At 53.1% G+C, this 17,196-nt stretch overlaps 58 non-coding genes across 58 annotated transcripts; 22 read left to right on the top strand and 36 right to left on the bottom strand.

Annotated features, from left to right (window-relative positions):
* Positions 1–155: 155 nt before the first annotated feature.
* On the bottom strand, positions 156–227 carry Trnad-guc. The gene has a single exon. It is a non-coding gene; the product is annotated as a tRNA-Asp (tRNA).
* Positions 228–334: 107 nt separating this feature from the next.
* Positions 335–406, bottom strand: Trnad-guc. Its single transcript has one exon. It is a non-coding gene; the product is annotated as a tRNA-Asp (tRNA).
* A 107-nt stretch (positions 407–513) lies between these two features.
* Trnai-uau lies at positions 514–605 on the bottom strand. Its single transcript is given in 2 exon segments — positions 514–549; positions 568–605. It is a non-coding gene; the product is annotated as a tRNA-Ile (tRNA).
* A 378-nt stretch (positions 606–983) lies between these two features.
* On the top strand, positions 984–1,056 carry Trnar-acg. The gene has a single exon. It is a non-coding gene; the product is annotated as a tRNA-Arg (tRNA).
* A 287-nt stretch (positions 1,057–1,343) lies between these two features.
* On the top strand, positions 1,344–1,415 carry Trnam-cau. The gene has a single exon. It is a non-coding gene; the product is annotated as a tRNA-Met (tRNA).
* Positions 1,416–1,660: 245 nt separating this feature from the next.
* Trnad-guc lies at positions 1,661–1,732 on the bottom strand. The gene has a single exon. It is a non-coding gene; the product is annotated as a tRNA-Asp (tRNA).
* A 107-nt stretch (positions 1,733–1,839) lies between these two features.
* Trnad-guc lies at positions 1,840–1,911 on the bottom strand. Its single transcript has one exon. It is a non-coding gene; the product is annotated as a tRNA-Asp (tRNA).
* Positions 1,912–2,018: 107 nt separating this feature from the next.
* Trnai-uau lies at positions 2,019–2,110 on the bottom strand. The gene is given in 2 exon segments: positions 2,019–2,054; positions 2,073–2,110. It is a non-coding gene; the product is annotated as a tRNA-Ile (tRNA).
* Positions 2,111–2,488: 378 nt separating this feature from the next.
* Positions 2,489–2,561, top strand: Trnar-acg. Its single transcript has one exon. It is a non-coding gene; the product is annotated as a tRNA-Arg (tRNA).
* Positions 2,562–2,848: 287 nt separating this feature from the next.
* Positions 2,849–2,920, top strand: Trnam-cau. Its single transcript has one exon. It is a non-coding gene; the product is annotated as a tRNA-Met (tRNA).
* A 245-nt stretch (positions 2,921–3,165) lies between these two features.
* Positions 3,166–3,237, bottom strand: Trnad-guc. Its single transcript has one exon. It is a non-coding gene; the product is annotated as a tRNA-Asp (tRNA).
* A 107-nt stretch (positions 3,238–3,344) lies between these two features.
* Trnad-guc lies at positions 3,345–3,416 on the bottom strand. The gene has a single exon. It is a non-coding gene; the product is annotated as a tRNA-Asp (tRNA).
* A 107-nt stretch (positions 3,417–3,523) lies between these two features.
* Positions 3,524–3,615, bottom strand: Trnai-uau. Its single transcript is given in 2 exon segments — positions 3,524–3,559; positions 3,578–3,615. It is a non-coding gene; the product is annotated as a tRNA-Ile (tRNA).
* A 378-nt stretch (positions 3,616–3,993) lies between these two features.
* Positions 3,994–4,066, top strand: Trnar-acg. Its single transcript has one exon. It is a non-coding gene; the product is annotated as a tRNA-Arg (tRNA).
* A 287-nt stretch (positions 4,067–4,353) lies between these two features.
* On the top strand, positions 4,354–4,425 carry Trnam-cau. The gene has a single exon. It is a non-coding gene; the product is annotated as a tRNA-Met (tRNA).
* A 245-nt stretch (positions 4,426–4,670) lies between these two features.
* Trnad-guc lies at positions 4,671–4,742 on the bottom strand. The gene has a single exon. It is a non-coding gene; the product is annotated as a tRNA-Asp (tRNA).
* A 107-nt stretch (positions 4,743–4,849) lies between these two features.
* Positions 4,850–4,921, bottom strand: Trnad-guc. The gene has a single exon. It is a non-coding gene; the product is annotated as a tRNA-Asp (tRNA).
* Positions 4,922–5,028: 107 nt separating this feature from the next.
* On the bottom strand, positions 5,029–5,120 carry Trnai-uau. Its single transcript is given in 2 exon segments — positions 5,029–5,064; positions 5,083–5,120. It is a non-coding gene; the product is annotated as a tRNA-Ile (tRNA).
* A 378-nt stretch (positions 5,121–5,498) lies between these two features.
* Positions 5,499–5,571, top strand: Trnar-acg. The gene has a single exon. It is a non-coding gene; the product is annotated as a tRNA-Arg (tRNA).
* Positions 5,572–5,858: 287 nt separating this feature from the next.
* Trnam-cau lies at positions 5,859–5,930 on the top strand. The gene has a single exon. It is a non-coding gene; the product is annotated as a tRNA-Met (tRNA).
* Positions 5,931–6,175: 245 nt separating this feature from the next.
* Trnad-guc lies at positions 6,176–6,247 on the bottom strand. Its single transcript has one exon. It is a non-coding gene; the product is annotated as a tRNA-Asp (tRNA).
* Positions 6,248–6,354: 107 nt separating this feature from the next.
* On the bottom strand, positions 6,355–6,426 carry Trnad-guc. The gene has a single exon. It is a non-coding gene; the product is annotated as a tRNA-Asp (tRNA).
* Positions 6,427–6,533: 107 nt separating this feature from the next.
* Trnai-uau lies at positions 6,534–6,625 on the bottom strand. Its single transcript is given in 2 exon segments — positions 6,534–6,569; positions 6,588–6,625. It is a non-coding gene; the product is annotated as a tRNA-Ile (tRNA).
* A 378-nt stretch (positions 6,626–7,003) lies between these two features.
* Trnar-acg lies at positions 7,004–7,076 on the top strand. Its single transcript has one exon. It is a non-coding gene; the product is annotated as a tRNA-Arg (tRNA).
* Positions 7,077–7,363: 287 nt separating this feature from the next.
* On the top strand, positions 7,364–7,435 carry Trnam-cau. Its single transcript has one exon. It is a non-coding gene; the product is annotated as a tRNA-Met (tRNA).
* A 245-nt stretch (positions 7,436–7,680) lies between these two features.
* Trnad-guc lies at positions 7,681–7,752 on the bottom strand. Its single transcript has one exon. It is a non-coding gene; the product is annotated as a tRNA-Asp (tRNA).
* Positions 7,753–7,859: 107 nt separating this feature from the next.
* On the bottom strand, positions 7,860–7,931 carry Trnad-guc. Its single transcript has one exon. It is a non-coding gene; the product is annotated as a tRNA-Asp (tRNA).
* Positions 7,932–8,038: 107 nt separating this feature from the next.
* Positions 8,039–8,130, bottom strand: Trnai-uau. The gene is given in 2 exon segments: positions 8,039–8,074; positions 8,093–8,130. It is a non-coding gene; the product is annotated as a tRNA-Ile (tRNA).
* Positions 8,131–8,508: 378 nt separating this feature from the next.
* Positions 8,509–8,581, top strand: Trnar-acg. The gene has a single exon. It is a non-coding gene; the product is annotated as a tRNA-Arg (tRNA).
* Positions 8,582–8,868: 287 nt separating this feature from the next.
* On the top strand, positions 8,869–8,940 carry Trnam-cau. The gene has a single exon. It is a non-coding gene; the product is annotated as a tRNA-Met (tRNA).
* Positions 8,941–9,185: 245 nt separating this feature from the next.
* Positions 9,186–9,257, bottom strand: Trnad-guc. Its single transcript has one exon. It is a non-coding gene; the product is annotated as a tRNA-Asp (tRNA).
* Positions 9,258–9,364: 107 nt separating this feature from the next.
* On the bottom strand, positions 9,365–9,436 carry Trnad-guc. The gene has a single exon. It is a non-coding gene; the product is annotated as a tRNA-Asp (tRNA).
* A 107-nt stretch (positions 9,437–9,543) lies between these two features.
* Trnai-uau lies at positions 9,544–9,635 on the bottom strand. Its single transcript is given in 2 exon segments — positions 9,544–9,579; positions 9,598–9,635. It is a non-coding gene; the product is annotated as a tRNA-Ile (tRNA).
* Positions 9,636–10,013: 378 nt separating this feature from the next.
* Positions 10,014–10,086, top strand: Trnar-acg. Its single transcript has one exon. It is a non-coding gene; the product is annotated as a tRNA-Arg (tRNA).
* Positions 10,087–10,373: 287 nt separating this feature from the next.
* Positions 10,374–10,445, top strand: Trnam-cau. The gene has a single exon. It is a non-coding gene; the product is annotated as a tRNA-Met (tRNA).
* Positions 10,446–10,690: 245 nt separating this feature from the next.
* On the bottom strand, positions 10,691–10,762 carry Trnad-guc. Its single transcript has one exon. It is a non-coding gene; the product is annotated as a tRNA-Asp (tRNA).
* Positions 10,763–10,869: 107 nt separating this feature from the next.
* On the bottom strand, positions 10,870–10,941 carry Trnad-guc. The gene has a single exon. It is a non-coding gene; the product is annotated as a tRNA-Asp (tRNA).
* A 107-nt stretch (positions 10,942–11,048) lies between these two features.
* On the bottom strand, positions 11,049–11,140 carry Trnai-uau. Its single transcript is given in 2 exon segments — positions 11,049–11,084; positions 11,103–11,140. It is a non-coding gene; the product is annotated as a tRNA-Ile (tRNA).
* Positions 11,141–11,518: 378 nt separating this feature from the next.
* Trnar-acg lies at positions 11,519–11,591 on the top strand. Its single transcript has one exon. It is a non-coding gene; the product is annotated as a tRNA-Arg (tRNA).
* A 287-nt stretch (positions 11,592–11,878) lies between these two features.
* Positions 11,879–11,950, top strand: Trnam-cau. The gene has a single exon. It is a non-coding gene; the product is annotated as a tRNA-Met (tRNA).
* A 245-nt stretch (positions 11,951–12,195) lies between these two features.
* Positions 12,196–12,267, bottom strand: Trnad-guc. Its single transcript has one exon. It is a non-coding gene; the product is annotated as a tRNA-Asp (tRNA).
* Positions 12,268–12,374: 107 nt separating this feature from the next.
* On the bottom strand, positions 12,375–12,446 carry Trnad-guc. The gene has a single exon. It is a non-coding gene; the product is annotated as a tRNA-Asp (tRNA).
* Positions 12,447–12,553: 107 nt separating this feature from the next.
* Positions 12,554–12,645, bottom strand: Trnai-uau. The gene is given in 2 exon segments: positions 12,554–12,589; positions 12,608–12,645. It is a non-coding gene; the product is annotated as a tRNA-Ile (tRNA).
* A 378-nt stretch (positions 12,646–13,023) lies between these two features.
* Positions 13,024–13,096, top strand: Trnar-acg. Its single transcript has one exon. It is a non-coding gene; the product is annotated as a tRNA-Arg (tRNA).
* A 287-nt stretch (positions 13,097–13,383) lies between these two features.
* On the top strand, positions 13,384–13,455 carry Trnam-cau. The gene has a single exon. It is a non-coding gene; the product is annotated as a tRNA-Met (tRNA).
* A 245-nt stretch (positions 13,456–13,700) lies between these two features.
* On the bottom strand, positions 13,701–13,772 carry Trnad-guc. The gene has a single exon. It is a non-coding gene; the product is annotated as a tRNA-Asp (tRNA).
* A 107-nt stretch (positions 13,773–13,879) lies between these two features.
* Positions 13,880–13,951, bottom strand: Trnad-guc. Its single transcript has one exon. It is a non-coding gene; the product is annotated as a tRNA-Asp (tRNA).
* Positions 13,952–14,058: 107 nt separating this feature from the next.
* On the bottom strand, positions 14,059–14,150 carry Trnai-uau. Its single transcript is given in 2 exon segments — positions 14,059–14,094; positions 14,113–14,150. It is a non-coding gene; the product is annotated as a tRNA-Ile (tRNA).
* Positions 14,151–14,528: 378 nt separating this feature from the next.
* Trnar-acg lies at positions 14,529–14,601 on the top strand. The gene has a single exon. It is a non-coding gene; the product is annotated as a tRNA-Arg (tRNA).
* Positions 14,602–14,888: 287 nt separating this feature from the next.
* Trnam-cau lies at positions 14,889–14,960 on the top strand. The gene has a single exon. It is a non-coding gene; the product is annotated as a tRNA-Met (tRNA).
* A 245-nt stretch (positions 14,961–15,205) lies between these two features.
* Trnad-guc lies at positions 15,206–15,277 on the bottom strand. Its single transcript has one exon. It is a non-coding gene; the product is annotated as a tRNA-Asp (tRNA).
* Positions 15,278–15,384: 107 nt separating this feature from the next.
* Positions 15,385–15,456, bottom strand: Trnad-guc. Its single transcript has one exon. It is a non-coding gene; the product is annotated as a tRNA-Asp (tRNA).
* A 107-nt stretch (positions 15,457–15,563) lies between these two features.
* Positions 15,564–15,655, bottom strand: Trnai-uau. The gene is given in 2 exon segments: positions 15,564–15,599; positions 15,618–15,655. It is a non-coding gene; the product is annotated as a tRNA-Ile (tRNA).
* Positions 15,656–16,033: 378 nt separating this feature from the next.
* Trnar-acg lies at positions 16,034–16,106 on the top strand. The gene has a single exon. It is a non-coding gene; the product is annotated as a tRNA-Arg (tRNA).
* A 287-nt stretch (positions 16,107–16,393) lies between these two features.
* On the top strand, positions 16,394–16,465 carry Trnam-cau. Its single transcript has one exon. It is a non-coding gene; the product is annotated as a tRNA-Met (tRNA).
* Positions 16,466–16,710: 245 nt separating this feature from the next.
* Trnad-guc lies at positions 16,711–16,782 on the bottom strand. The gene has a single exon. It is a non-coding gene; the product is annotated as a tRNA-Asp (tRNA).
* A 107-nt stretch (positions 16,783–16,889) lies between these two features.
* Trnad-guc lies at positions 16,890–16,961 on the bottom strand. Its single transcript has one exon. It is a non-coding gene; the product is annotated as a tRNA-Asp (tRNA).
* Positions 16,962–17,068: 107 nt separating this feature from the next.
* On the bottom strand, positions 17,069–17,160 carry Trnai-uau. Its single transcript is given in 2 exon segments — positions 17,069–17,104; positions 17,123–17,160. It is a non-coding gene; the product is annotated as a tRNA-Ile (tRNA).
* Between the last annotated feature and the right edge of the window lie 36 nt (positions 17,161–17,196).

Genomic DNA, 17,196 nt, shown 5'->3' with positions numbered 1-17,196 from the left:
CGCAGTTCTGAAATGTGAAGAATGCGAGAACCACTTCCTAAGTTGTAGCATTTTTTAAGATTTTGCGCCAACTACACTCCACGATCGCAAAGTTAATGCTCTTACGACCCACATACGCGCAACACTCGAACAGGGTTGTGAGATAAAAATCGCATCTCCCCGGCGGGGAATCGAACCCCGGTCTCCCGCGTGACAGGCGGGGATACTAACCACTATACTACCGAGGATGCGCTGTAGACAGGTGCCTGTGTGCGAGAGATATGGTGCTAGTAGCCGCAAACGACCTACACTAAGTTCGGCGAGTGATAGAGCAGCAATTAAAAATCGGATGTGCCTCCCCGGCGGGGAATCGAACCCCGCTCTCCCGCGTGACAGGCGGGGATACTAACCACTATACTACCGAGGAAGACGCAGCTAGCGTCTCGAATGCACAATTATGTTACTCAAATAGCTGATACATCTCAAACCTAGCCTCCTGTTGCTGTCAGAGACAGCTGCTAAGAAATAAAAGTATGCCCTAGGTGAGGCTCGAACTCACAACCCCGGCATTGCTCACGGCTACTGCCTTATAAGTACCGTGCGCTAACCAATTGCGCCACTGGGGCTACAACAGAGTGCTTTCAGTTAGCGGTATTCACTTTGCTGCAAACCAGTGGTGGCCACAGAAACATACGATCGCCACCTGATGCCATACTGCGACTTTGGCACCTGACTACCAATGCTTCGTGCTATTCTTGTTTCATATGCTACGCTTACATGCACATCAACCGGCTCTCGTCGTCGAGAAAACGTGGGAAAACGCGCGCCTTGCCTTCTGCTACCTGTCGAACAGCGAGAGCAGATGCGTGGCAACCTCTAAGCTCTGCAGGCGCACTGCGGCCACGCAGCTGCACGAAAGGTACCTTCCTTGGGAGCTTGCTCAGCCATGGAGAACACGTTTCTTAGCGAATTGCACTTGTCTCGTAGAAAGAAATGGTGCCACTGGCCCTGTGGCGCAACGGATAACGCGTCTGACTACGGATCAGAAGATTCCAGGTTCGAATCCTGGCAGGGTCGGCGTTTTGTTAGTTGCCGACGCGTAGCTGGGCAGTGGATTTCGTATGTCGCCGCACCGTGGAGTGCTTTGTTGCTCCTGTGCATCTCGCAGCTTCATGTCGAGTCGATCGTGGTAAATATCGCTGCCTGCAAGCGTCAGCGTAGCGTCAGTCGAGCAAAGTCGAGACAAGTCAAGCTGAGAGCTGTAGGAGATGATACGCAATTAAATACAGGCGTGTGAAAGCGACGCAGACAACACTTTCCAAGTGTCCCACGTCACGTGGCGAAGAGCCGGCGCAACCCCAGGCAGCAGAGTGGCGCAGTGGAAGCGTGCTGGGCCCATAACCCAGAGGTCCGTGGATCGAAACCACGCTCTGCTAAAATTATTTCTTTTGCGGACTGTGCCGAGCTCGATTATTACGCCCACAGCGTCGGCTGGGGTGCTTTGATACAGCGTTAACAGCATACCCCGCAGTTCTGAAATGTGAAGAATGCGAGAACCACTTCCTAAGTTGTAGCATTTTTTAAGATTTTGTGCCAACTACACTCCACGATCGCAAAGTTAATGCTCTTACGACCCACATACGCGCAACACTCGAACAGGGTTGTGCGATAAAAATCGCATCTCCCCGGCGGGGAATCGAACCCCGGTCTCCCGCGTGACAGGCGGGGATACTAACCACTATACTACCGAGGATGCGCTGTAGACAGGTGCCTGTGTGCGAGAGATATGGTGCTAGTAGCCGCAAACGACCTACACTAAGTTCGGCGAGTGATAGAGCAGCAATTAAAAATCGGATGTGCCTCCCCGGCGGGGAATCGAACCCCGGTCTCCCGCGTGACAGGCGGGGATACTAACCACTATACTACCGAGGAAGACGCAGCTAGCGTCTCGAATGCACAATTATGTTACTCAAATAGCTGATACATCTCAAACCTAGCCTCCTGTTGCTGTCAGAGACAGCTGCTAAGAAATAAAAGTATGCCCCAGGTGAGGCTCGAACTCACAACCCCGGCATTGCTCACGGCTACTGCCTTATAAGTACCGTGCGCTAACCAATTGCGCCACTGGGGCTACAACACAGTGCTTTCAGTTAGCGGTATTCACTTTGCTGCAAACCAGTGGTGGCCACAGAAACATACGATCGCCACCTGATGCCATACTGCGACTTTGGCACCTGACTACCAATGCTTCGTGCTATTCTTGTTTCATATGCTACGCTTACATGCACATCAACCGGCTCTCGTCGTCGAGAAAACGTGGGAAAACGCGCGCCTTGCCTTCTGCTACCTGTCGAACAGCGAGAGCAGATGCGTGGCAACCTCTAAGCTCTGCAGGCGCACTGCGGCCACGCAGCTGCACGAAAGGTACCTTCCTTGGGAGCTTGCTCAGCCATGGAGAACACGTTTCTTAGCGAATTGCACTTGTCTCGTAGAAAGAAATGCTGCCACTGGCCCTGTGGCGCAACGGATAACGCGTCTGACTACGGATCAGAAGATTCCAGGTTCGAATCCTGGCAGGGTCGGCGTTTTGTTAGTTGCCGACGCGTAGCTGGGCAGTGGATTTCGTATGTCGCCGCACCGTGGAGTGCTTTGTTGCTCCTGTGCATCTCGCAGCTTCATGTCGAGTCGATCGTGGTAAATATCGCTGCCTGCAAGCGTCAGCGTAGCGTCAGTCGAGCAAAGTCGAGACAAGTCAAGCTGAGAGCTGTAGGAGATGATACGCAATTAAATACAGGCGTGTGAAAGCGACGCAGACAACACTTTCCAAGTGTCCCACGTCACGTGGCGAAGAGCCGGCGCAACCCCAGGCAGCAGAGTGGCGCAGTGGAAGCGTGCTGGGCCCATAACCCAGAGGTCCGTGGATCGAAACCACGCTCTGCTAAAATTATTTCTTTTGCGGACTGTGCCGAGCTCGATTATTACGCCCACAGCGTCGGCTGGGGTGCTTTGATACAGCGTTAACAGCATACCCCGCAGTTCTGAAATGTGAAGAATGCGAGAACCACTTCCTAAGTTGTAGCATTTTTTAAGATTTTGCGCCAACTACACTCCACGATCGCAAAGTTAATGCTCTTACGACCCACATACGCGCAACACTCGGACAGGGTTGTGAGATAAAAATCGCATCTCCCCGGCGGGGAATCGAACCCCGGTCTCCCGCGTGACAGGCGGGGATACTAACCACTATACTACCGAGGATGCGCTGTAGACAGGTGCCTGTGTGCGAGAGATATGGTGCTAGTAGCCGCAAACGACCTACACTAAGTTCGGCGAGTGATAGAGCAGCAATTAAAAATCGGATGTGCCTCCCCGGCGGGGAATCGAACCCCGGTCTCACGCGTGACAGGCGGGGATACTAACCACTATACTACCGAGGAAGACGCAGCTAGCGTCTCGAATGCACAATTATGTTACTCAAATAGCTGATACATCTCAAACCTAGCCTCCTGTTGCTGTCAGAGACAGCTGCTAAGAAATAAAAGTATGCCCCAGGTGAGGCTCGAACTCACAACCCCGGCATTGCTCACGGCTACTGCCTTATAAGTACCGTGCGCTAACCAATTGCGCCACTGGGGCTACAACACAGTGCTTTCAGTTAGCGGTATTCACTTTGCTGCAAACCAGTGGTGGCCACAGAAACATACGATCGCCACCTGATGCCATACTGCGACTTTGGCACCTGACTACCAATGCTTCGTGCTATTCTTGTTTCATATGCTACGCTTACATGCACATCAACCGGCTCTCGTCGTCGAGAAAACGTGGGAAAACGCGCGCCTTGCCTTCTGCTACCTGTCGAACAGCGAGAGCAGATGCGTGGCAACCTCTAAGCTCTGCAGGCGCACTGCGGCCACGCAGCTGCACGAAAGGTACCTTCCTTGGGAGCTTGCTCAGCCATGGAGAACACGTTTCTTAGCGAATTGCACTTGTCTCGTAGAAAGAAATGCTGCCACTGGCCCTGTGGCGCAACGGATAACGCGTCTGACTACGGATCAGAAGATTCCAGGTTCGAATCCTGGCAGGGTCGGCGTTTTGTTAGTTGCCGACGCGTAGCTGGGCAGTGGATTTCGTATGTCGCCGCACCGTGGAGTGCTTTGTTGCTCCTGTGCATCTCGCAGCTGCATGTCGAGTCGATCGTGGTAAATATCGCTGCCTGCAAGCGTCAGCGTAGCGTCAGTCGAGCAAAGTCGAGACAAGTCAAGCTGAGAGCTGTAGGAGATGATACGCAATTAAATACAGGCGTGTGAAAGCGACGCAGCCAACACTTTCCAAGTGTCCCACGTCACGTGGCGAAGAGCCGGCGCAACCCCAGGCAGCAGAGTGGCGCAGTGGAAGCGTGCTGGGCCCATAACCCAGAGGTCCGTGGATCGAAACCACGCTCTGCTAAAATTATTTCTTTTGCGGACTGTGCCGAGCTCGATTATTACGCCCACAGCGTCGGCTGGGGTGCTTTGATACAGCGTTAACAGCATACCCCGCAGTTCTGAAATGTGAAGAATGCGAGAACCACTTCCTAAGTTGTAGCATTTTTTAAGATTTTGTGCCAACTACACTCCACGATCGCAAAGTTAATGCTCTTACGACCCACATACGCGCAACACTCGAACAGGGTTGTGCGATAAAAATCGCATCTCCCCGGCGGGGAATCGAACCCCGGTCTCCCGCGTGACAGGCGGGGATACTAACCACTATACTACCGAGGATGCGCTGTAGACAGGTGCCTGTGTGCGAGAGATATGGTGCTAGTAGCCGCAAACGACCTACACTAAGTTCGGCGAGTGATAGAGCAGCAATTAAAAATCGGATGTGCCTCCCCGGCGGGGAATCGAACCCCGGTCTCCCGCGTGACAGGCGGGGATACTAACCACTATACTACCGAGGAAGACGCAGCTAGCGTCTCGAATGCACAATTATGTTACTCAAATAGCTGATACATCTCAAACCTAGCCTCCTGTTGCTGTCAGAGACAGCTGCTAAGAAATAAAAGTATGCCCCAGGTGAGGCTCGAACTCACAACCCCGGCATTGCTCACGGCTACTGCCTTATAAGTACCGTGCGCTAACCAATTGCGCCACTGGGGCTACAACACAGTGCTTTCAGTTAGCGGTATTCACTTTGCTGCAAACCAGTGGTGGCCACAGAAACATACGATCGCCACCTGATGCCATACTGCGACTTTGGCACCTGACTACCAATGCTTCGTGCTATTCTTGTTTCATATGCTACGCTTACATGCACATCAACCGGCTCTCGTCGTCGAGAAAACGTGGGAAAACGCGCGCCTTGCCTTCTGCTACCTGTCGAACAGCGAGAGCAGATGCGTGGCAACCTCTAAGCTCTGCAGGCGCACTGCGGCCACGCAGCTGCACGAAAGGTACCTTCCTTGGGAGCTTGCTCAGCCATGGAGAACACGTTTCTTAGCGAATTGCACTTGTCTCGTAGAAAGAAATGCTGCCACTGGCCCTGTGGCGCAACGGATAACGCGTCTGACTACGGATCAGAAGATTCCAGGTTCGAATCCTGGCAGGGTCGGCGTTTTGTTAGTTGCCGACGCGTAGCTGGGCAGTGGATTTCGTATGTCGCCGCACCGTGGAGTGCTTTGTTGCTCCTGTGCATCTCGCAGCTGCATGTCGAGTCGATCGTGGTAAATATCGCTGCCTGCAAGCGTCAGCGTAGCGTCAGTCGAGCAAAGTCGAGACAAGTCAAGCTGAGAGCTGTAGGAGATGATACGCAATTAAATACAGGCGTGTGAAAGCGACGCAGCCAACACTTTCCAAGTGTCCCACGTCACGTGGCGAAGAGCCGGCGCAACCCCAGGCAGCAGAGTGGCGCAGTGGAAGCGTGCTGGGCCCATAACCCAGAGGTCCGTGGATCGAAACCACGCTCTGCTAAAATTATTTCTTTTGCGGACTGTGCCGAGCTCGATTATTACGCCCACAGCGTCGGCTGGGGTGCTTTGATACAGCGTTAACAGCATACCCCGCAGTTCTGAAATGTGAAGAATGCGAGAACCACTTCCTAAGTTGTAGCATTTTTTAAGATTTTGCGCCAACTACACTCCACGATCGCAAAGTTAATGCTCTTACGACCCACATACGCGCAACACTCGAACAGGGTTGTGAGATAAAAATCGCATCTCCCCGGCGGGGAATCGAACCCCGGTCTCCCGCGTGACAGGCGGGGATACTAACCACTATACTACCGAGGATGCGCTGTAGACAGGTGCCTGTGTGCGAGAGATATGGTGCTAGTAGCCGCAAACGACCTACACTAAGTTCGGCGAGTGATAGAGCAGCAATTAAAAATCGGATGTGCCTCCCCGGCGGGGAATCGAACCCCGGTCTCACGCGTGACAGGCGGGGATACTAACCACTATACTACCGAGGAAGACGCAGCTAGCGTCTCGAATGCACAATTATGTTACTCAAATAGCTGATACATCTCAAACCTAGCCTCCTGTTGCTGTCAGAGACAGCTGCTAAGAAATAAAAGTATGCCCCAGGTGAGGCTCGAACTCACAACCCCAGCATTGCTCACGGCTACTGCCTTATAAGTACCGTGCGCTAACCAATTGCGCCACTGGGGCTACAACAGAGTGCTTTCAGTTAGCGGTATTCACTTTGCTGCAAACCAGTGGTGGCCACAGAAACATACGATCGCCACCTGATGCCATACTGCGACTTTGGCACCTGACTACCAATGCTTCGTGCTATTCTTGTTTCATATGCTACGCTTACATGCACATCAACCGGCTCTCGTCGTCGAGAAAACGTGGGAAAACGCGCGCCTTGCCTTCTGCTACCTGTCGAACAGCGAGAGCAGATGCGTGGCAACCTCTAAGCTCTGCAGGCGCACTGCGGCCACGCAGCTGCACGAAAGGTACCTTCCTTGGGAGCTTGCTCAGCCATGGAGAACACGTTTCTTAGCGAATTGCACTTGTCTCGTAGAAAGAAATGCTGCCACTGGCCCTGTGGCGCAACGGATAACGCGTCTGACTACGGATCAGAAGATTCCAGGTTCGAATCCTGGCAGGGTCGGCGTTTTGTTAGTTGCCGACGCGTAGCTGGGCAGTGGATTTCGTATGTCGCCGCACCGTGGAGTGCTTTGTTGCTCCTGTGCATCTCGCAGCTTCATGTCGAGTCGATCGTGGTAAATATCGCTGCCTGCAAGCGTCAGCGTAGCGTCAGTCGAGCAAAGTCGAGACAAGTCAAGCTGAGAGCTGTAGGAGATGATACGCAATTAAATACAGGCGTGTGAAAGCGACGCAGCCAACACTTTCCAAGTGTCCCACGTCACGTGGCGAAGAGCCGGCGCAACCCCAGGCAGCAGAGTGGCGCAGTGGAAGCGTGCTGGGCCCATAACCCAGAGGTCCGTGGATCGAAACCACGCTCTGCTAAAATTATTTCTTTTGCGGACTGTGCCGAGCTCGATTATTACGCCCACAGCGTCGGCTGGGGTGCTTTGATACAGCGTTAACAGCATACCCCGCAGTTCTGAAATGTGAAGAATGCGAGAACCACTTCCTAAGTTGTAGCATTTTTTAAGATTTTGTGCCAACTACACTCCACGATCGCAAAGTTAATGCTCTTACGACCCACATACGCGCAACACTCGAACAGGGTTGTGCGATAAAAATCGCATCTCCCCGGCGGGGAATCGAACCCCGGTCTCCCGCATGACAGGCGGGGATACTAACCACTATACTACCGAGGATGCGCTGTAGACAGGTGCCTGTGTGCGAGAGATATGGTGCTAGTAGCCGCAAACGACCTACACTAAGTTCGGCGAGTGATAGAGCAGCAATTAAAAATCGGATGTGCCTCCCCGGCGGGGAATCGAACCCCGGTCTCACGCGTGACAGGCGGGGATACTAACCACTATACTACCGAGGAAGACGCAGCTAGCGTCTCGAATGCACAATTATGTTACTCAAATAGCTGATACATCTCAAACCTAGCCTCCTGTTGCTGTCAGAGACAGCTGCTAAGAAATAAAAGTATGCCCCAGGTGAGGCTCGAACTCACAACCCCGGCATTGCTCACGGCTACTGCCTTATAAGTACCGTGCGCTAACCAATTGCGCCACTGGGGCTACAACACAGTGCTTTCAGTTAGCGGTATTCACTTTGCTGCAAACCAGTGGTGGCCACAGAAACATACGATCGCCACCTGATGCCATACTGCGACTTTGGCACCTGACTACCAATGCTTCGTGCTATTCTTGTTTCATATGCTACGCTTACATGCACATCAACCGGCTCTCGTCGTCGAGAAAACGTGGGAAAACGCGCGCCTTGCCTTCTGCTACCTGTCGAACAGCGAGAGCAGATGCGTGGCAACCTCTAAGCTCTGCAGGCGCACTGCGGCCACGCAGCTGCACGAAAGGTACCTTCCTTGGGAGCTTGCTCAGCCATGGAGAACACGTTTCTTAGCGAATTGCACTTGTCTCGTAGAAAGAAATGCTGCCACTGGCCCTGTGGCGCAACGGATAACGCGTCTGACTACGGATCAGAAGATTCCAGGTTCGAATCCTGGCAGGGTCGGCGTTTTGTTAGTTGCCGACGCGTAGCTGGGCAGTGGATTTCGTATGTCGCCGCACCGTGGAGTGCTTTGTTGCTCCTGTGCATCTCGCAGCTGCATGTCGAGTCGATCGTGGTAAATATCGCTGCCTGCAAGCGTCAGCGTAGCGTCAGTCGAGCAAAGTCGAGACAAGTCAAGCTGAGAGCTGTAGGAGATGATACGCAATTAAATACAGGCGTGTGAAAGCGACGCAGACAACACTTTCCAAGTGTCCCACGTCACGTGGCGAAGAGCCGGCGCAACCCCAGGCAGCAGAGTGGCGCAGTGGAAGCGTGCTGGGCCCATAACCCAGAGGTCCGTGGATCGAAACCACGCTCTGCTAAAATTATTTCTTTTGCGGACTGTGCCGAGCTCGATTATTACGCCCACAGCGTCGGCTGGGGTGCTTTGATACAGCGTTAACAGCATACCCCGCAGTTCTGAAATGTGAAGAATGCGAGAACCACTTCCTAAGTTGTAGCATTTTTTAAGATTTTGCGCCAACTACACTCCACGATCGCAAAGTTAATGCTCTTACGACCCACATACGCGCAACACTCGAACAGGGTTGTGAGATAAAAATCGCATCTCCCCGGCGGGGAATCGAACCCCGGTCTCCCGCGTGACAGGCGGGGATACTAACCACTATACTACCGAGGATGCGCTGTAGACAGGTGCCTGTGTGCGAGAGATATGGTGCTAGTAGCCGCAAACGACCTACACTAAGTTCGGCGAGTGATAGAGCAGCAATTAAAAATCGGATGTGCCTCCCCGGCGGGGAATCGAACCCCGGTCTCACGCGTGACAGGCGGGGATACTAACCACTATACTACCGAGGAAGACGCAGCTAGCGTCTCGAATGCACAATTATGTTACTCAAATAGCTGATACATCTCAAACCTAGCCTCCTGTTGCTGTCAGAGACAGCTGCTAAGAAATAAAAGTATGCCCCAGGTGAGGCTCGAACTCACAACCCCAGCATTGCTCACGGCTACTGCCTTATAAGTACCGTGCGCTAACCAATTGCGCCACTGGGGCTACAACAGAGTGCTTTCAGTTAGCGGTATTCACTTTGCTGCAAACCAGTGGTGGCCACAGAAACATACGATCGCCACCTGATGCCATACTGCGACTTTGGCACCTGACTACCAATGCTTCGTGCTATTCTTGTTTCATATGCTACGCTTACATGCACATCAACCGGCTCTCGTCGTCGAGAAAACGTGGGAAAACGCGCGCCTTGCCTTCTGCTACCTGTCGAACAGCGAGAGCAGATGCGTGGCAACCTCTAAGCTCTGCAGGCGCACTGCGGCCACGCAGCTGCACGAAAGGTACCTTCCTTGGGAGCTTGCTCAGCCATGGAGAACACGTTTCTTAGCGAATTGCACTTGTCTCGTAGAAAGAAATGCTGCCACTGGCCCTGTGGCGCAACGGATAACGCGTCTGACTACGGATCAGAAGATTCCAGGTTCGAATCCTGGCAGGGTCGGCGTTTTGTTAGTTGCCGACGCGTAGCTGGGCAGTGGATTTCGTATGTCGCCGCACCGTGGAGTGCTTTGTTGCTCCTGTGCATCTCGCAGCTTCATGTCGAGTCGATCGTGGTAAATATCGCTGCCTGCAAGCGTCAGCGTAGCGTCAGTCGAGCAAAGTCGAGACAAGTCAAGCTGAGAGCTGTAGGAGATGATACGCAATTAAATACAGGCGTGTGAAAGCGACGCAGCCAACACTTTCCAAGTGTCCCACGTCACGTGGCGAAGAGCCGGCGCAACCCCAGGCAGCAGAGTGGCGCAGTGGAAGCGTGCTGGGCCCATAACCCAGAGGTCCGTGGATCGAAACCACGCTCTGCTAAAATTATTTCTTTTGCGGACTGTGCCGAGCTCGATTATTACGCCCACAGCGTCGGCTGGGGTGCTTTGATACAGCGTTAACAGCATACCCCGCAGTTCTGAAATGTGAAGAATGCGAGAACCACTTCCTAAGTTGTAGCATTTTTTAAGATTTTGTGCCAACTACACTCCACGATCGCAAAGTTAATGCTCTTACGACCCACATACGCGCAACACTCGAACAGGGTTGTGCGATAAAAATCGCATCTCCCCGGCGGGGAATCGAACCCCGGTCTCCCGCATGACAGGCGGGGATACTAACCACTATACTACCGAGGATGCGCTGTAGACAGGTGCCTGTGTGCGAGAGATATGGTGCTAGTAGCCGCAAACGACCTACACTAAGTTCGGCGAGTGATAGAGCAGCAATTAAAAATCGGATGTGCCTCCCCGGCGGGGAATCGAACCCCGGTCTCCCGCGTGACAGGCGGGGATACTAACCACTATACTACCGAGGAAGACGCAGCTAGCGTCTCGAATGCACAATTATGTTACTCAAATAGCTGATACATCTCAAACCTAGCCTCCTGTTGCTGTCAGAGACAGCTGCTAAGAAATAAAAGTATGCCCCAGGTGAGGCTCGAACTCACAACCCCAGCATTGCTCACGGCTACTGCCTTATAAGTACCGTGCGCTAACCAATTGCGCCACTGGGGCTACAACAGAGTGCTTTCAGTTAGCGGTATTCACTTTGCTGCAAACCAGTGGTGGCCACAGAAACATACGATCGCCACCTGATGCCATACTGCGACTTTGGCACCTGACTACCAATGCTTCGTGCTATTCTTGTTTCATATGCTACGCTTACATGCACATCAACCGGCTCTCGTCGTCGAGAAAACGTGGGAAAACGCGCGCCTTGCCTTCTGCTACCTGTCGAACAGCGAGAGCAGATGCGTGGCAACCTCTAAGCTCTGCAGGCGCACTGCGGCCACGCAGCTGCACGAAAGGTACCTTCCTTGGGAGCTTGCTCAGCCATGGAGAACACGTTTCTTAGCGAATTGCACTTGTCTCGTAGAAAGAAATGCTGCCACTGGCCCTGTGGCGCAACGGATAACGCGTCTGACTACGGATCAGAAGATTCCAGGTTCGAATCCTGGCAGGGTCGGCGTTTTGTTAGTTGCCGACGCGTAGCTGGGCAGTGGATTTCGTATGTCGCCGCACCGTGGAGTGCTTTGTTGCTCCTGTGCATCTCGCAGCTGCATGTCGAGTCGATCGTGGTAAATATCGCTGCCTGCAAGCGTCAGCGTAGCGTCAGTCGAGCAAAGTCGAGACAAGTCAAGCTGAGAGCTGTAGGAGATGATACGCAATTAAATACAGGCGTGTGAAAGCGACGCAGCCAACACTTTCCAAGTGTCCCACGTCACGTGGCGAAGAGCCGGCGCAACCCCAGGCAGCAGAGTGGCGCAGTGGAAGCGTGCTGGGCCCATAACCCAGAGGTCCGTGGATCGAAACCACGCTCTGCTAAAATTATTTCTTTTGCGGACTGTGCCGAGCTCGATTATTACGCCCACAGCGTCGGCTGGGGTGCTTTGATACAGCGTTAACAGCATACCCCGCAGTTCTGAAATGTGAAGAATGCGAGAACCACTTCCTAAGTTGTAGCATTTTTTAAGATTTTGCGCCAACTACACTCCACGATCGCAAAGTTAATGCTCTTACGACCCACATACGCGCAACACTCGAACAGGGTTGTGAGATAAAAATCGCATCTCCCCGGCGGGGAATCGAACCCCGGTCTCCCGCGTGACAGGCGGGGATACTAACCACTATACTACCGAGGATGCGCTGTAGACAGGTGCCTGTGTGCGAGAGATATGGTGCTAGTAGCCGCAAACGACCTACACTAAGTTCGGCGAGTGATAGAGCAGCAATTAAAAATCGGATGTGCCTCCCCGGCGGGGAATCGAACCCCGGTCTCACGCGTGACAGGCGGGGATACTAACCACTATACTACCGAGGAAGACGCAGCTAGCGTCTCGAATGCACAATTATGTTACTCAAATAGCTGATACATCTCAAACCTAGCCTCCTGTTGCTGTCAGAGACAGCTGCTAAGAAATAAAAGTATGCCCCAGGTGAGGCTCGAACTCACAACCCCAGCATTGCTCACGGCTACTGCCTTATAAGTACCGTGCGCTAACCAATTGCGCCACTGGGGCTACAACAGAGTGCTTTCAGTTAGCGGTATTCACTTTGCTGCAAACCAGTGGTGGCCACAGAAACATACGATCGCCACCTGATGCCATACTGCGACTTTGGCACCTGACTACCAATGCTTCGTGCTATTCTTGTTTCATATGCTACGCTTACATGCACATCAACCGGCTCTCGTCGTCGAGAAAACGTGGGAAAACGCGCGCCTTGCCTTCTGCTACCTGTCGAACAGCGAGAGCAGATGCGTGGCAACCTCTAAGCTCTGCAGGCGCACTGCGGCCACGCAGCTGCACGAAAGGTACCTTCCTTGGGAGCTTGCTCAGCCATGGAGAACACGTTTCTTAGCGAATTGCACTTGTCTCGTAGAAAGAAATGCTGCCACTGGCCCTGTGGCGCAACGGATAACGCGTCTGACTACGGATCAGAAGATTCCAGGTTCGAATCCTGGCAGGGTCGGCGTTTTGTTAGTTGCCGACGCGTAGCTGGGCAGTGGATTTCGTATGTCGCCGCACCGTGGAGTGCTTTGTTGCTCCTGTGCATCTCGCAGCTTCATGTCGAGTCGATCGTGGTAAATATCGCTGCCTGCAAGCGTCAGCGTAGCGTCAGTCGAGCAAAGTCGAGACAAGTCAAGCTGAGAGCTGTAGGAGATGATACGCAATTAAATACAGGCGTGTGAAAGCGACGCAGCCAACACTTTCCAAGTGTCCCACGTCACGTGGCGAAGAGCCGGCGCAACCCCAGGCAGCAGAGTGGCGCAGTGGAAGCGTGCTGGGCCCATAACCCAGAGGTCCGTGGATCGAAACCACGCTCTGCTAAAATTATTTCTTTTGCGGACTGTGCCGAGCTCGATTATTACGCCCACAGCGTCGGCTGGGGTGCTTTGATACAGCGTTAACAGCATACCCCGCAGTTCTGAAATGTGAAGAATGCGAGAACCACTTCCTAAGTTGTAGCATTTTTTAAGATTTTGTGCCAACTACACTCCACGATCGCAAAGTTAATGCTCTTACGACCCACATACGCGCAACACTCGAACAGGGTTGTGCGATAAAAATCGCATCTCCCCGGCGGGGAATCGAACCCCGGTCTCCCGCATGACAGGCGGGGATACTAACCACTATACTACCGAGGATGCGCTGTAGACAGGTGCCTGTGTGCGAGAGATATGGTGCTAGTAGCCGCAAACGACCTACACTAAGTTCGGCGAGTGATAGAGCAGCAATTAAAAATCGGATGTGCCTCCCCGGCGGGGAATCGAACCCCGGTCTCCCGCGTGACAGGCGGGGATACTAACCACTATACTACCGAGGAAGACGCAGCTAGCGTCTCGAATGCACAATTATGTTACTCAAATAGCTGATACATCTCAAACCTAGCCTCCTGTTGCTGTCAGAGACAGCTGCTAAGAAATAAAAGTATGCCCCAGGTGAGGCTCGAACTCACAACCCCGGCATTGCTCACGGCTACTGCCTTATAAGTACCGTGCGCTAACCAATTGCGCCACTGGGGCTACAACAGAGTGCTTTCAGTTAGCGGTATTCACTTTGCTGCAAACCAGTGGTGGCCACAGAAACATACGATCGCCACCTGATGCCATACTGCGACTTTGGCACCTGACTACCAATGCTTCGTGCTATTCTTGTTTCATATGCTACGCTTACATGCACATCAACCGGCTCTCGTCGTCGAGAAAACGTGGGAAAACGCGCGCCTTGCCTTCTGCTACCTGTCGAACAGCGAGAGCAGATGCGTGGCAACCTCTAAGCTCTGCAGGCGCACTGCGGCCACGCAGCTGCACGAAAGGTACCTTCCTTGGGAGCTTGCTCAGCCATGGAGAACACGTTTCTTAGCGAATTGCACTTGTCTCGTAGAAAGAAATGCTGCCACTGGCCCTGTGGCGCAACGGATAACGCGTCTGACTACGGATCAGAAGATTCCAGGTTCGAATCCTGGCAGGGTCGGCGTTTTGTTAGTTGCCGACGCGTAGCTGGGCAGTGGATTTCGTATGTCGCCGCACCGTGGAGTGCTTTGTTGCTCCTGTGCATCTCGCAGCTGCATGTCGAGTCGATCGTGGTAAATATCGCTGCCTGCAAGCGTCAGCGTAGCGTCAGTCGAGCAAAGTCGAGACAAGTCAAGCTGAGAGCTGTAGGAGATGATACGCAATTAAATACAGGCGTGTGAAAGCGACGCAGACAACACTTTCCAAGTGTCCCACGTCACGTGGCGAAGAGCCGGCGCAACCCCAGGCAGCAGAGTGGCGCAGTGGAAGCGTGCTGGGCCCATAACCCAGAGGTCCGTGGATCGAAACCACGCTCTGCTAAAATTATTTCTTTTGCGGACTGTGCCGAGCTCGATTATTACGCCCACAGCGTCGGCTGGGGTGCTTTGATACAGCGTTAACAGCATACCCCGCAGTTCTGAAATGTGAAGAATGCGAGAACCACTTCCTAAGTTGTAGCATTTTTTAAGATTTTGCGCCAACTACACTCCACGATCGCAAAGTTAATGCTCTTACGACCCACATACGCGCAACACTCGAACAGGGTTGTGAGATAAAAATCGCATCTCCCCGGCGGGGAATCGAACCCCGGTCTCCCGCGTGACAGGCGGGGATACTAACCACTATACTACCGAGGATGCGCTGTAGACAGGTGCCTGTGTGCGAGAGATATGGTGCTAGTAGCCGCAAACGACCTACACTAAGTTCGGCGAGTGATAGAGCAGCAATTAAAAATCGGATGTGCCTCCCCGGCGGGGAATCGAACCCCGGTCTCACGCGTGACAGGCGGGGATACTAACCACTATACTACCGAGGAAGACGCAGCTAGCGTCTCGAATGCACAATTATGTTACTCAAATAGCTGATACATCTCAAACCTAGCCTCCTGTTGCTGTCAGAGACAGCTGCTAAGAAATAAAAGTATGCCCCAGGTGAGGCTCGAACTCACAACCCCAGCATTGCTCACGGCTACTGCCTTATAAGTACCGTGCGCTAACCAATTGCGCCACTGGGGCTACAACAGAGTGCTTTCAGTTAGCGGTATTCACTTTGCTGCAAACCAGTGGTGGCCACAGAAACATACGATCGCCACCTGATGCCATACTGCGACTTTGGCACCTGACTACCAATGCTTCGTGCTATTCTTGTTTCATATGCTACGCTTACATGCACATCAACCGGCTCTCGTCGTCGAGAAAACGTGGGAAAACGCGCGCCTTGCCTTCTGCTACCTGTCGAACAGCGAGAGCAGATGCGTGGCAACCTCTAAGCTCTGCAGGCGCACTGCGGCCACGCAGCTGCACGAAAGGTACCTTCCTTGGGAGCTTGCTCAGCCATGGAGAACACGTTTCTTAGCGAATTGCACTTGTCTCGTAGAAAGAAATGCTGCCACTGGCCCTGTGGCGCAACGGATAACGCGTCTGACTACGGATCAGAAGATTCCAGGTTCGAATCCTGGCAGGGTCGGCGTTTTGTTAGTTGCCGACGCGTAGCTGGGCAGTGGATTTCGTATGTCGCCGCACCGTGGAGTGCTTTGTTGCTCCTGTGCATCTCGCAGCTTCATGTCGAGTCGATCGTGGTAAATATCGCTGCCTGCAAGCGTCAGCGTAGCGTCAGTCGAGCAAAGTCGAGACAAGTCAAGCTGAGAGCTGTAGGAGATGATACGCAATTAAATACAGGCGTGTGAAAGCGACGCAGCCAACACTTTCCAAGTGTCCCACGTCACGTGGCGAAGAGCCGGCGCAACCCCAGGCAGCAGAGTGGCGCAGTGGAAGCGTGCTGGGCCCATAACCCAGAGGTCCGTGGATCGAAACCACGCTCTGCTAAAATTATTTCTTTTGCGGACTGTGCCGAGCTCGATTATTACGCCCACAGCGTCGGCTGGGGTGCTTTGATACAGCGTTAACAGCATACCCCGCAGTTCTGAAATGTGAAGAATGCGAGAACCACTTCCTAAGTTGTAGCATTTTTTAAGATTTTGTGCCAACTACACTCCACGATCGCAAAGTTAATGCTCTTACGACCCACATACGCGCAACACTCGAACAGGGTTGTGCGATAAAAATCGCATCTCCCCGGCGGGGAATCGAACCCCGGTCTCCCGCATGACAGGCGGGGATACTAACCACTATACTACCGAGGATGCGCTGTAGACAGGTGCCTGTGTGCGAGAGATATGGTGCTAGTAGCCGCAAACGACCTACACTAAGTTCGGCGAGTGATAGAGCAGCAATTAAAAATCGGATGTGCCTCCCCGGCGGGGAATCGAACCCCGGTCTCCCGCGTGACAGGCGGGGATACTAACCACTATACTACCGAGGAAGACGCAGCTAGCGTCTCGAATGCACAATTATGTTACTCAAATAGCTGATACATCTCAAACCTAGCCTCCTGTTGCTGTCAGAGACAGCTGCTAAGAAATAAAAGTATGCCCCAGGTGAGGCTCGAACTCACAACCCCGGCATTGCTCACGGCTACTGCCTTATAAGTACCGTGCGCTAACCAATTGCGCCACTGGGGCTACAACAGAGTGCTTTCAGTTAGCGGTATTCACTTT

This window comes from Schistocerca piceifrons, unplaced genomic scaffold (assembly GCF_021461385.2).
Source record: "Schistocerca piceifrons isolate TAMUIC-IGC-003096 unplaced genomic scaffold, iqSchPice1.1 HiC_scaffold_1613, whole genome shotgun sequence".
NCBI lineage: Eukaryota > Metazoa > Arthropoda > Insecta > Orthoptera > Acrididae > Schistocerca > Schistocerca piceifrons.
Note: the sequence above shows the minus strand (reverse complement) of the source record. Positions and strands in the feature narration are given on the sequence as shown.